Source organism: Canis aureus, chromosome 7, assembly GCF_053574225.1.
Source record: "Canis aureus isolate CA01 chromosome 7, VMU_Caureus_v.1.0, whole genome shotgun sequence".
Classification (NCBI taxonomy): domain Eukaryota; kingdom Metazoa; phylum Chordata; class Mammalia; order Carnivora; family Canidae; genus Canis; species Canis aureus.
Genome location: NC_135617.1, coordinates 37,739,291 through 37,752,664, shown reverse-complemented (window position 1 = coordinate 37,752,664; position 13,374 = coordinate 37,739,291). Strand labels below are relative to the sequence as shown.

At 33.9% G+C, this 13,374-nt stretch overlaps 1 long non-coding RNA gene across 2 annotated transcripts in view; it reads right to left on the bottom strand.

Annotated features, from left to right (window-relative positions):
- LOC144317272 (uncharacterized) overlaps positions 1 to 13,374 on the bottom strand; it is a 65,456-nt gene that overhangs the window by 28,701 nt on the left and 23,381 nt on the right. The window contains exons 3-5 of one of the 2 annotated variants that reach the window (XR_013383221.1): positions 4,943 to 5,169; positions 4,080 to 4,143; positions 2,997 to 3,051 (exon numbers count right to left, since the gene is read on the bottom strand). This is a non-coding gene — a long non-coding RNA (uncharacterized LOC144317272). The remainder of the gene's footprint in view (positions 1 to 2,996; positions 3,052 to 4,079; positions 4,144 to 4,942; positions 5,170 to 13,374) is intronic. The other variant, XR_013383222.1, reaches the window with a different exon arrangement.

Sequence of the window (13,374 nt, the reverse complement as noted above, 5' to 3'; positions counted from 1 at the left end):
AAATTGAAATCTTGCCATTTGTAATGTCATGGATGGAGCTAGAGAGTATAATGCTAAGCAAAATAATCCAGTCAGAGAAAGACAAATATCATATTATATCACACATATTTAGAATTTAAGAAACAAATGAACAAAGGAAAAAATAAAAAGAGAGAGAGATGAATCAAGAAGAAGACTCTTAAATATAGAGAACAAACTGATGGTTACCAGAGGATGAGGGGATGTGTAAAATAGGTGATGGGAATTAAGGAGGGCACTTGTGATGAGCACTGAGTGTTCTATGGAAGTGTTGGGTCACTATAGTGTAATGAAACTAACAATACACGTGAAACTAATAATACGCTATATGTTAACTAATTGAATTTTTTTTGTTTAAAGATTTTATTTATTTATTCATTCATGTTAAACACAGAGAGAGAGAGAGAGAGAAAGGCAGAGACACAGGCAGAGGGAGAAGCAGGCTCCATGCCGGGAGCCGGGTGCGGGACTCCAGGATCGCGCCCTGAGCCAAAGGCAGGCGCCAAACCACTGAGCCACCCAGGGACCCCCACTAATTGGAATTTAAATAAAAAGTTTAAAATTTTTAATTGAAAATAAGAAGAAGAAATGAAATAAGAGAAATTAGAGCAGAAGTCAATAAAATTAGAGCAGAAATCAATAAAATAAGAAATCAGTATTGAAAATCACCAAAACAAAAGTTAGTTCTTCAAAAAGATCAATAAAATTAATATGCCTCTAGCCACACTATCTAAGAAAAGAAGAAAAAAAGCATAAATTACTGATACCACAAGTGAAAGAGGACATCAGTACAGATCCCATGGACTTTAAAAGGATAATAAAGAAACATGTGAACAGCTCTATGCCTACAAATTTGATAGCCTAGGTGAATTGTGTCAGTTCCTTAAATGACATATTCTCTTAAAACATACAAGAAGAAATAGAAAATCTGAATATGCCTATATATATTAAAGAAATAGAATTACTAATTAATAACCTTTCAAAACAGAAAGGAGCAGTCCCAGATGAGCTCATTGGTGAATTCTACCAAACATTTCAGGAAAAAATTGTACCAGTTTTCTACAGTCTCTTCCAGAAGATGGAAACAGAAAGGATACTTCCTAATTCATTCCATAAGGCCTACATAACCCTAATACCAAGACTAAAGACTTTACAAGAAAAGGAAACTAGAGATAAATCTCTTTCATCATCATATATGTAAAAATCTTCAGCAACTATTAGAAAATCCAATTTAAGAATATTTAAAAAGGATTATGCACCATAATCAAGTGGGATTTATATCAGGTATGCAAGGTTAGTTCATTTTTTTAATTTATTTATGATAGTCACACACAGAGAGAGAGAGAGAGAGAGAGAGAGGCAGAGACATAGGCAGAGGAAGAAGCAGGCTCCATGCACCGGGAGCCCGACGTGGGATTCGATCCCGTATCTCCAGGATCGCGCCCTGGGCCAAAGGCAGGCGCTAAACCGCTGCGCCATGCAGGGATCCCTGCAAGGTTAGTTCAATCAAAAATCAGTTGATGTAATTCATTACATGAATAGGCTAAATAAGAAAAATTACATGATTATCTTAATGGATGCAGAAAAACATTTAACAAAATTCAACACTGACTCCTGAGAAAAACTCTCAGCAAATTAGGGATTAGAAAAGAACTTCTACAACTTGATAAAGCATACTACAAAAACATAAACAAAAACAAAACAAAAAAAAAAAAAACCACACAGCTAACATCATACTTTAATGGTGAGAAACTCAAAGCTTTCCCACTAAGATCAGGAATAAGGCAAGGATGTTCCCTCTTATCGTTGCTTTTCAACATTGTACTAGAAATCAAAGTAATGTAGACATACAAGAAAATGAAACAAAAGTAATATAGATAGGGAAGAAGGAAATAAAGCTATTCACAGGTGACAGGATCATCTACATAGAAAATCTGAAAGAATCAACAAGAAAAAAATCCTGGAACTAATGAAATTATGGCAAGGTTGTAGGATATGAAGTTAATATGCAAAAGTCAGTCACTTTCCTGTATACCAGCAATGAACAAGTAGATTTGAAATTAAAAATACATTACCATTTACATTAGCACTAAAAAAACCCCAAGTATATTTCTAACAAAATATATACAAAATATTTATGAGGAAAACTACAAAGCTCAGAAGAAAGCTATTAAGGAAGAACTAAATAAATGGATAAATGATGCTCTTGGAAAGAAAGATAATATTGTCAAGATGTCAAGTTCTTCTCAGCTTGATCTGTAGATTCATCATAATTCCAATCAAAATCCCAACAAGTTATTTTGTGGATATTGATAGACTGTTTCTATAGTTCACATGGAGAGAAAAAAGACACACAGTAGCCAACTCAGTATTGAAGTAGAAGAACAAAATTGAAGGGCTAACACTAATCAATTTGCAGACTTACTATAAAGCTACAATAATGAAGACAATGTGGTATTGGCAAAAGAAGAGACAAATAGATTAATGGAACAGGTTAGAGAGCCCAGAAATACATCCCCATAAATATAGCCAACTGATCCTTGACAAAGGAGCAAAGACAGTTCAATAGAGCAAAGATAGTCTTTTCCTTTTCCACAAATGGTGCTGGAACAGCTAGACATTCACATGCAAAAAAAAAAAAAAAAAAAAAGAATCTAGACAGACCTAAAACCTCTCACAAAAATAAACTCAGAATTGGGTTGTAGACTGAAATATAAATGCAAAACAATAAAAATTTCTAGAAAATAACGTAGGAGAAAATGTAGGTGATCTGAGTGTGGTTTTTAGAGCAACAGGGTAGTAATTCATGCAATAAAGAACTGATAAGTTCTACCTCATTAAAATTTAAACCAAATAAAAACCAAGACATCCTTCAATAGGTTACTAAATAAATTGTGGTATATCCAAACAATGCAATATTATTTAGCTCTAAAAAGAAATGAGTTATCAAGTCATGAAAATACACGAAGGAAACTTACTAAGTTAAAGAAGCCAGTCTGAAAAGGTTACTTATGATTCCAGCTATATGACATTCTGGAAAAGGCAAAATTATGGAGATAGCATCATTTTCAGAGGTTATGTCAGAGTAATTCTCAGGGGTTATGAGGGAGAGAGAAATGGATAGGTATAGCACAGAGGGTTTTCAGGGCAGTTAAACAACTCTGTATGATACGACAGTGTTGATACATGTCATTATACATTTGTCAAAACCCATGGAATGCACAACACCAAGAGTGAACCTAATATATACTATGGACTTTAGGTGATAATAAGGTGTCAGTGTATTCATCAGTTGTAACAAGTGTACCACTGTGGTTGAGGGTGTCAGTTGTGGAGGAGCTTCTGCATGTATGGGGGCAGAGGGCTCAAGGGAGCTCTCTGTACTTCCTCTGTATTTTTTTAGGACTCTAAAACTTATCTAAAAATAATGTCTGTTATTTAAAAAAAGGTTTAAGTAACAATGACATTTATTCTCTATAGACCAGTACTTAAGAATTGGAGATGGTATCAAATCAACTGCAGCAGAATTGAAAATAATGAATTTAGTACATGTATACACAACTACTACTTGTATAAGATGTGAAAAAAATTATTAATCTTCTTATTCTAATTAATTTAAAGACTTTGTTATTCATGGGCCATTGCCAACTTTAAAATTGCTCTCTGGAGGTGCATTGTCTTAAACTTATTTGATCCCAAAAGTTTTTAAATTATGATATTGGCAGAACTCAAACAGGAACTCATTAATCTACAAGTGTTTTTTACACCTTAAACATTGAAAATATCACTATTGTGTGCTAAAAGATGGTGCAAATGGGCAGATGGGCAACTTCAGTCTTCCAGCACCAGGTATTGGCAAATGCTGCTGCAGCTGCTTTAGCATACTGATCAAATGACATATATCATATGCTCCTTTTTTTCACTTCCTAATATTCTTGGAAATTTTTCTTAGATCCTAACATAATAATAAAAACATATGCATATCTTAAACTTTTTCTTACATTAAAAAGGTACATCTAGAAGGAAAGGAATTGTTAGTATTTTTTTAACAGAACACTTACTGACATCTTGAGAAATACATTCTGGAACAGGATTTGGAAAATTCTGCACTAGGAGATGAAATCCCTTCAGAATAAAAGAGGAATGTTCTGTTAGAGGACCCCAGGTAAACAAACAGTATTTTCTTTCATCATGTCAAACACTGACAAGAATCTTAACAGCGAATTTGCTGAGCTATAGTGTCATTTTTTTTCTCTTAAGAGACACTTTATTCCTTCAAAAGCTTGTAGTCTCTTGATATACATATGTATGCTGAGTATGTTAGGTCTGGCAGAAATGATTAAAAACCTTGAAAACCAGATAAACTCTTCAAGAAATGATAAATATGAAATTCACAAGAAGTATTCCATTTGTGGTTTAGTTTGATATATGGAGTTCTCAGGATCTCTAACGTGATCTATCAGTGATTTCCTTTCTCCCTCTATTCAACCATCCTGGAGAGAATATTTTCCACATAAAGAAATGAGATAAGACCTACTTCATACCTCTACTTTCAGCAGGTATCATATGTATTGTATGTAGGATTAATTTGATTAAAATTTTCAATTAATAACAGCAAAAAGCACAAAACATTCTTGTAATTGTAGTGTTAGATAACAGAGTCCAAGTGGAACAAAAAGAGTATTGTGACCACAGATCATTCATGGAGACAGAATGTCATTGAGTGATGCACATTCACCACAATCTAGACTTTGTATATCCATGTCTTCTAGTGCATTGATTTTCTTTTAGTGGATGTTCAGTTACTGAGAGAAGGACTAAAAAGCAGTTTTTCCATTGTGTATTTCAACGTTCATTACACCTTATGGTTTTGCTATATAAACATGGTGCTAATGATACAATAAAAAATTTGTGTAAAAATTACCTGTGTACAGGGGTGCCTGGGTAGCTCAGTTGGTTAAGCACTCTGACTTCAGCTCAGGTCATGATTTCAGGGTCCTGGTATCAAACCCCATGTCTTCCATGTCCAGCTCCGCCAGGAGCCTGCTTTTCCCTCTCCCTTGCCCCTCTCCCACTTGTGGACTCTTTCTCTCTCTCAAATGAGTAAATAAAATCTTTTTAAAAAATTACCTGTGGGGAAAAAAAAATTACCTGTGGACAAAGAAAAAAAGGTTGTAAATTTGCATACAAAAGAAAATAATCTAATAGAGGTTATTTTTTAAAGTAGAACACTAACTGAAATTTCCTTGATTTTTACTTTCCATTGCAGACATTAGTTTAGTTCAGTTTCTTCCTGTGGTTTAATCATATATTATTGGATATCTAAAAATATCATAACTTTACAATCCTGCAACAAATACCAGTGTACCAAAGAAAAGCACAAGATAGAGAATAAGAGCATAACTGTGACAAAAAAATTCTACAGCACCACAGTCAGTGGAAATATAAAGAAGTAATAAAGTGAAAGCAGAAACAACATACTGTGGAAACAGATATTTTCTGTGCTATCTATTGTATGAATCATCCTCTTTTTTTGAAATATAAAAACTACACATATTGTATTAAAAAACTACACATTTCTAAAATTAAAACAAGGGATGCCTAGGTGGCTTACAGGTTGAGTCTCTGCCCTTGGCTCAGGGCATGATCCTGGAGTTCTGGGATCGAGTCCCTCATTGGGCTCCCTACCTGGGGAGCCTGCTTCTCCCTCTGCCCATGTCTCTGTGTCTTTCATGAATAAATAAATAAAATATTAAAAAAAAAACAAAATTAAAACAAATGAATGTGTTTAATCTGAGAATGAAAAGGTAGTGGCTGTGATAGCTTACATTTCAGAAAGTATCAGATAATTCCAATTCTTGGAGAGGCTCAACATGGTATTATCTCTTTATATTTTGAATATTGTAAATTCTTCCTCTCAATGGAAAGGACAATGTATGGCAACTTGAAGTTTCTGCTGCGTAACTTATCTTGAGAAGGCTGTATCCAGTTAGTTACTACATCTCATTTTTCAAGCAATTTTCTGACCCTGAGGAGCAATTAAGAAAGACCTCTTCCTGGCTGCTTTGCTAAATGTTCTTAGTGCCATCTGCTGCATGCTTCCGGCTACTGTAAGGGAAACTACTCCAGTTAATAGGAGTTTATGAATCTTAGGATGAGCTGGCATCATATTTATCAATTTGCAATCCATGAGTGAGAAGAAAACACACTAGAGTAATATTCTTATATAGAAAACTTTTGAAACTACCTTAGAAATAGTTAACAATAATAATTTGCTTTGTGATTCTTACATTGAATATTTATTTAATGCACCCTATTTCCCCTATTTGAAAGTCTATGTGTAATAATTTCATCTGTTACCTATCAATAGCATCAAATTCAACTCTTCTAAAGTGAGGATATTAATATATTTCAGCTTGCTCCCTAGTAAAGAAATGAATCTATTATATTTGCAAGCAGCAAAAGCAATTTGCTGGCACTAATAACGTTTATTGGATATATTCTTTTTTTTATTATTAAGGGCTTATTTTCGAGCTAAAAATAGAGATATAGAAAGACATTTTAAAAAATGATCCCATTATTCTGAAGAGCACTTCAAAGATACATGTTGATAGCTATTACTATCTAAGTGTAGAGAAAAATTTGCCTGTGATTATGTTATTTTGCAGAATCGATAAATATCCAAATATGCAACTCTATGACATTTGGAAACATAGTCTGTAACTATTCTGAAGACTGGTACATATCATATAACTATATCCTGTTAATATTTTTATTTCCTGACTTACATTTTTTTCTAAAACAAAATTCATTAATATGTCAGACCTGGTGTATGTTAGAGTGGCTACCAGTGAAGACCAAGCTCTTGAGTCTATTCTGGTTCTGATTTGTCCCTTTGTCCTAATTCTGAGGGTCTTGAATGTCCTTAAGGTTCAAGGAAGTATGCTGCCTGAAGTGACTCCATTATTTATTATTATTTCACACTTGCTGTAACAACCATCCTCATCTAGCAGATAATTAATTCAAGAATCCTATCCCCTATAATGTTTTAAGATGTTAGCCTCCTAAAAAAATACACAAGCCACTTTCTCAATATTAGAAATGAAGCAGAATCTGTAGTAATGCAAGAGGTGTTTAATTACGTATAAAACAAATCACAGTTGCAAAATGATGACGAATTTAGAAGTATTAGAATGAAAGACTGCATGGACAAATATGATCAGAGGCCCTGCAAGCTAATAACAAATATATTACAAAAATACTAAGATTGTCAGGACTCTTGAAAGAAAGTGTCAGTTATTATTTCTAAAAGCCAATTAACTGGAATTGATCAAAAGCTTTCTTAATCACAATGAAAATAATTTTAGATTTTCTTCTGTAATCACTAAAATAAATGTTATTTTGTGTACAAAGAGGCAGAAGTTTATAGTGTCTAATGTAAGCTTAAATGTACTCCTTAGGAATTTTTGTCACATACGCTCTGAGGTGATTAGAAAAAGAGTACTTGTTTGCCCTGAATGCCTAGAATATCTGTTTTATTTCTAAGACACCCTATTTGGGGTTAGATAAAAACTATGAAATAACTACTGTATCTATCTGTAACTATCTGTCCTTAGTCTCCTTTTTCATGTTCTATCTAGTACCCAAGTTTTTATGCTTTCTTGATCCCCCTTCTCCTAGATTCAAGTAATCTGATAAAACCCGTTTTCTGCACACTATAATGACATGGGAGATTATACATCCATAAGAAACAACCCTGTGAGCAGAATAATGCCTTCAAAACACCCGCATGTCCGAGCAAACCTTACCATAGCTATATCATGGGCCAGTTGTGCTTACCTGTTATGGTTGGAAAGTGTGTACTGCACCCTATTTATTCAAATCTTTTCACTTGACATTCCATCATTTCTCAAGAGAAAGTAGTAGTGAAACTGGCATTTGAGCCTATGTTCATTTTTTTTTTCAGAGAACTACACCAACATATATCAAAAGGGCCATATAAAAAGCAAGATTATACACAGGACATCTCATGGATTTTTGCCAGTAATCTAGCCTATGCTGTTCAGAGACTTGGCCAAGAATGAAAATCCAACACTTAGTCTTATTTTTCCTCCTGTAGTTTGATTTAGTTCTTTAAAGATATACCTTACCTCAATCACCTGCCCCTATCCTGGCATATTTAACATTTAGTCTAACTCATAGAATCTATTATCCAAAAACATTTTTTGTCATCTCTCTCTAGGCCCAGTTCTCATACTAAGTTCAGTCTTTCTTGCCTGCTCCTTCCCCATTTGACTTCCCTTTTGCAGTGACCACATTCTCCACTACACCAACTCCTTTCTTTCCTGCCTCTTGGGAGGGGGATTTCTCAAAATATTCCAGAGAAAACGGAAAAAAATAAAAATAAAAAAATAAAAAAAAGGTCTGGAAATGAATTTAGCAAAACAAATGGGGCGAATATAAGGAAATTTGCAGGAATAGGTTGGAATAATAAAACAGAAAAAAATTGGGGATTTACTGTGATGGAAGAATGGCATAGGCCTTTTCTAGTTAATAGTGGCTCAACAAAACAAAAAGCCTCTTGAAAACCAACACTTGTGTACAGAATCAGTTTGCTTCTGAGACAGCATTTTTTAGGGTTTTATCAAGCACAAAATGTTTAATATCTTTCAGGAGAAATGTGAAAAGTCACTCCTAAGGCCCTCTCAGAGTCATGCTTTGTTTAAAGCCTAAACATTAAACTTCAGTTCTATCCCTCATCTATACACTCAGCTCTCCCCTGGGGATTTTTAGGAATGAGGCTAGCCCTCAGGAGACAAGTGGGTAATCTCAAATTTCTCTGTGAGTCTGCAGTGGGGTAAACATTCTCTGCCCACCGAAAGACGTTTAAATAGTCATGTGCCTTGGGTGAGACCGCCTGCATATTTTTAAAATCTATTTATTATAGTGAATATTAGTTTAGTATGCTATAACTGCTTTGATTTTCTTTACCATTCATTTTTCTGATTGTAATAGTCACTTTCTGTTTTACTGAATAAATTGGACCAGATTAATTTTCATGGTATAAGAAGTGGTATAGTGTAGGAAAATATTCTTTTTGATTTGTTACCTGATAACATAGTTGACCCTTCAGCAATGCTGGGATTAGGGGCAATCAAAAATCCAACTATAACATGACTGCCCCAAAACTGAACTACTAATATAGCCTGTTGTTGACCAGAAGCCTTACCAAGCTTGTATATGTAAGCAGTATATTAAAACATATATTTGTTATATGAATTACATACTGTAAGATAAAGTAAGATAAAGAAAATAAAACATTATCAAGAAAATCATAAGAGAAATGCATTTATGGTACTTCACTATAAAAAATCCACATAGAAGTGGACCTGCGCAGTTCAGACCTATATCGTTCAAGGGTCAACTATACAAAACAATATAACTATCGAAGGCTTAGTATTAAAAAGGAGCCTGTAATCAGCTTTTTAAAATTACTAATTGATAATGCCTAAAAATTATGAGGAATGCTTTCAGATGAACGTGGCTATGAAAGTCAGCATTCCGCCCCTTCTCCTATCTGGGAAACATAGAAAAGCAACAAAAACCTAAAATCTATATTTTTAGTAAAACTGGGAGACAGATATTTTCCTGACTCAAAATCCATTAAGCCTACAAAAGAAAAAATCTTTTTATTTTTTACATTATCACCAGCAGTGTATGGGAGTTCTACTTCATCCACTTTTTCACTAACACATGGTATGGTCAGTCTTTTTAATGTTAGCCATTTTGATTAGGTACATGGTTGTGTTTTGTTGTGACCTTAATTTGTATTTACCTAATGATCAGTGATCAGTAAACACCTTTGCATGCTTATTGGCTGTCAAAATATCTTTAGTGAAGTATCTGTCAAAAGATTCTACTGATATTAAAATTGAGTTGTTTCTTATTATTGTGTTTTGAGAATTCAAATGTTGCCTGTCTGGTGGTAAGCAATGGGGGTGGGGGGCGGGTAGTAATGTTATCTCATAATGATTTTAACTGGCATTTCCTTGATTATAAATGAAGTCAAGCCCTTTTACAAAGGTTTATTGGTCTTTTGGGCTCCTTTTTGGGGGAAATGCCTATTTACCTATTTTGTCTACTCTTTTCTATTGGATTTTCCTGCTTTTTATTGATTTATATGAGCTCATTGTATACTTATGGATATGAGTCCTTTATCTGTTAGCAAATATCTTCTCTCACTCTGGCTTATCTTTTAATCATTATTTATAGTACCTTTTGATGAACAAAATTTATAATTTGAATGTAGTCATATTTACTGATCTTTTCCTTTATGATTTATGCTTTTTGTGTCTTATCTGAGAAATATTTCCCTTCCCAATATTATGAATATATTATGCAAATTTATCTCCAAAAGCTTTATCATTGTGCCTATTCCATTTTGGTGCCTCATCCACATGTGAACAGTGTAAGATAGAGATCCACATTAATTTTTTTCACATATATACTTAACTATTACTGTACTGTTTAAAGGCATACTTTTCTACTGCTCTCCACTGCTTAATCCAATGTCTGTACATGTATGACTCTACTTGTAGGGTCTCTCTTCTGCCCCACTGAACTGTCTTATTTATTCCACACTGTCTTAATATTACTAGGTCTTAATATCTGGTTGAGATATCTGATAACTTGTCATATTTCACACACTAACATATTTACCACTCTGTTTGCTGTTTATTCCCTTATGCATCTTAAATCTTTTTATGCATCTTAAATCTTTCATCTGAAGTCATTTTTATTCTTATTAAACCTATCCTTTAGAATTTATTTTTAATACAGTTTTTTTAATACAGTTTTATAGATGTTGAACACTCTCATTTTTTTTCAAACTGAAGATATCTTTATTTTACCTTAATTTTAGAGGATAAATCCACTAGCTGTCTATCTTTAAACACTGATATTATTCTACTGACTCCTAGCATTTTGCTGTTATGGGGCAAGCTGTCCGGCTGCTGTACCTTTTGAGGTAATTTACCATTTCTTTCTCCTGTTGTGTTTCAAATTTTCTCTTTGCCTTAGGTATCCTACATTTTCATTATTATGTGTCAAGATCTGGGCTTTTTTAATTCAAATTTTGTTGAAATAATTGTAGATTCACGTGAAATTGTAAGAAAAAAATGCAGAAATCTCATATATACTTTTTCTAGTTCTTTTTTTTTTTTTTTTTTTTTTTTTACTTTTTCTAGTTCTGCCCGATGTTAAAATTTTGTGAAGCTGTAATATGTATCAGAACCAGGAGATTGACTCTTAGACAATTCTCAGATCTTATTCAGATCTCTCCAGTTTTACTTGTACTTATTTGTGTGTGTGTTCAGTTTTGTACGATTTTATATCATATGCTGGTTTGTGTGTCCCTTACCCCAATTGAGATAAAGTACTTCCAATACCACAAGGATCCTTCATGTTGACTTTTTATAACCACGTTCATCTTGCTCTGCAGCCCCTTGGGTCTAGATGAACAAACTCTAGCAAAATCAATTCCTACCTGTGTTATTTTAGGTCTTTTCAATCTAACCTCTGTGTCTCTTAGCACATCACTTGCATTTGCCATCTTTTTGTCTCTTCATGCTGGATTGTGGAAAATTTATTCTAACGTATTCTCTAGCTCATTAATTTTCTTTTCAGCTATTTCTAGTAAATCATTAAATCTTTCCACTGAGTTCTTAGTTTTAGTTATAGTTTTAGGATAAGAAGATTGATTTTTTTAAAATCGGTATCATTTTAAAAATAATTTTCTGTATCTTAAGCAGTTATTTTTAAATTTTTTTGGCTTTTAAATATAATTTGTCTTGTAATACATGTCTTTGAATTTAAATATTTGAATGCTTTATGATCTCTTTCTACCATCTAGTTTTTTCTGCTGGTTCTAATTTATTGTATTTTCTTTTCTGATCATTGTATTTGAAAAAATTAATTGCAAGAATAATTTGAGGCCTCAAAAGACAATTTTCATTTCTTTTGCTGGAGTTGGAGGACACTATAAAAGTATCATCAGCTGAGGCTATAGGCTTAAGAAAGGGCCTCTTTGCTTCTGGCTCACCCTTTCTCTCAGGGTATAGCGCTTTTTCAGACTCTGCAGTGGGTAGGAAATGATTTTTGAAGTCTGTCCTTTTGCCCCAGGAGGTTGCCAAAACCACAGCTCAGTTCCACAGCTATTTCTTTGAATAGACAAATACCCTCTAGGCAAAAAGAGCTTTTAGTGTTGGGCTTGGTCTGAATTTCCCATTTATCCTAGATTTTGGCCAGGTAACTCTTCACTATATTTTATTATCTCATATATGCTTTTGGAAATTTTTGAAAACTTTTTTAGTTATCAAAAAACTAAACTTTTTCTGGCTTTTTTAGTTATTTCAGGATGCTAAAGACCAACTAAATATCATTCTACACTTTTTGAAAGTTTGAATCAAATAAATTTAGTATCAATTTAAAAATTACACACACAGGGGGATCCCTGGGTGGCTCAACGGTTTAGCGCCTGCCTTCGGCCCTGGGCGTGATCCTGGAGACCAGGGATCGAGTCCCGCATCGGGCTCCTTGCAGGGAGCCTTGCAGGGAGCCTGCTTCTCCCTCTGCCTCTGTCTCTGCCTCTCTCTCCTCTTTCTCTTTCATGAATAAATAAATAAAATCTTAAAAAAAAATTACACATACACACACATCACACACTCGCACACACACACACAAAACACATGTTATGGAAGGATTCCAAAGATGCACTTGTGGGAGTAGAAAAATTTGGGAGAATTTTATCACAGCTATCCATGCCATAATACTTCGTAAAATCAACCATACAACCATGGGGTCTGTGTTTTGTTATTTACTTTTGAGGTTTTAAAAAAAAATGTACAGATTGCCAAAACTCCTTGGCACAAATACAACTAAAACACAGAATGAAGTGTGGGGGTGAAGGAAAGCAGACTTATTTTCCATATTAATCACATAAATTCGTTTACTACTGAAAATTTTTAAGGCAGCTGAATTTAAAATAATGTATCAGTTGGGATTTAGTTTGTTTTGTTTTCATCTTTTAGTTTTAAAAACTACATTAGCTAGAAAGAAAGATGATAATTGACTGTTACATTCAGTTTGTCTTCAGTAGCCGAAGAAGTTCTGGGAAAGTCACTAAACCAGTCTATGAAGATAAGAGAGTAAGAGGGGAATCCTGCACAAGAAAGTTCATGGCTCAATCTACAATTGATTGAGGGCACATCTTGTAACACAACAGCAACTACAGAAAAGGAATAACTAAGTGCTTCCACACGTGGCTTCTTGGTCAGTAATCATGCCTTAAGCAAAGAG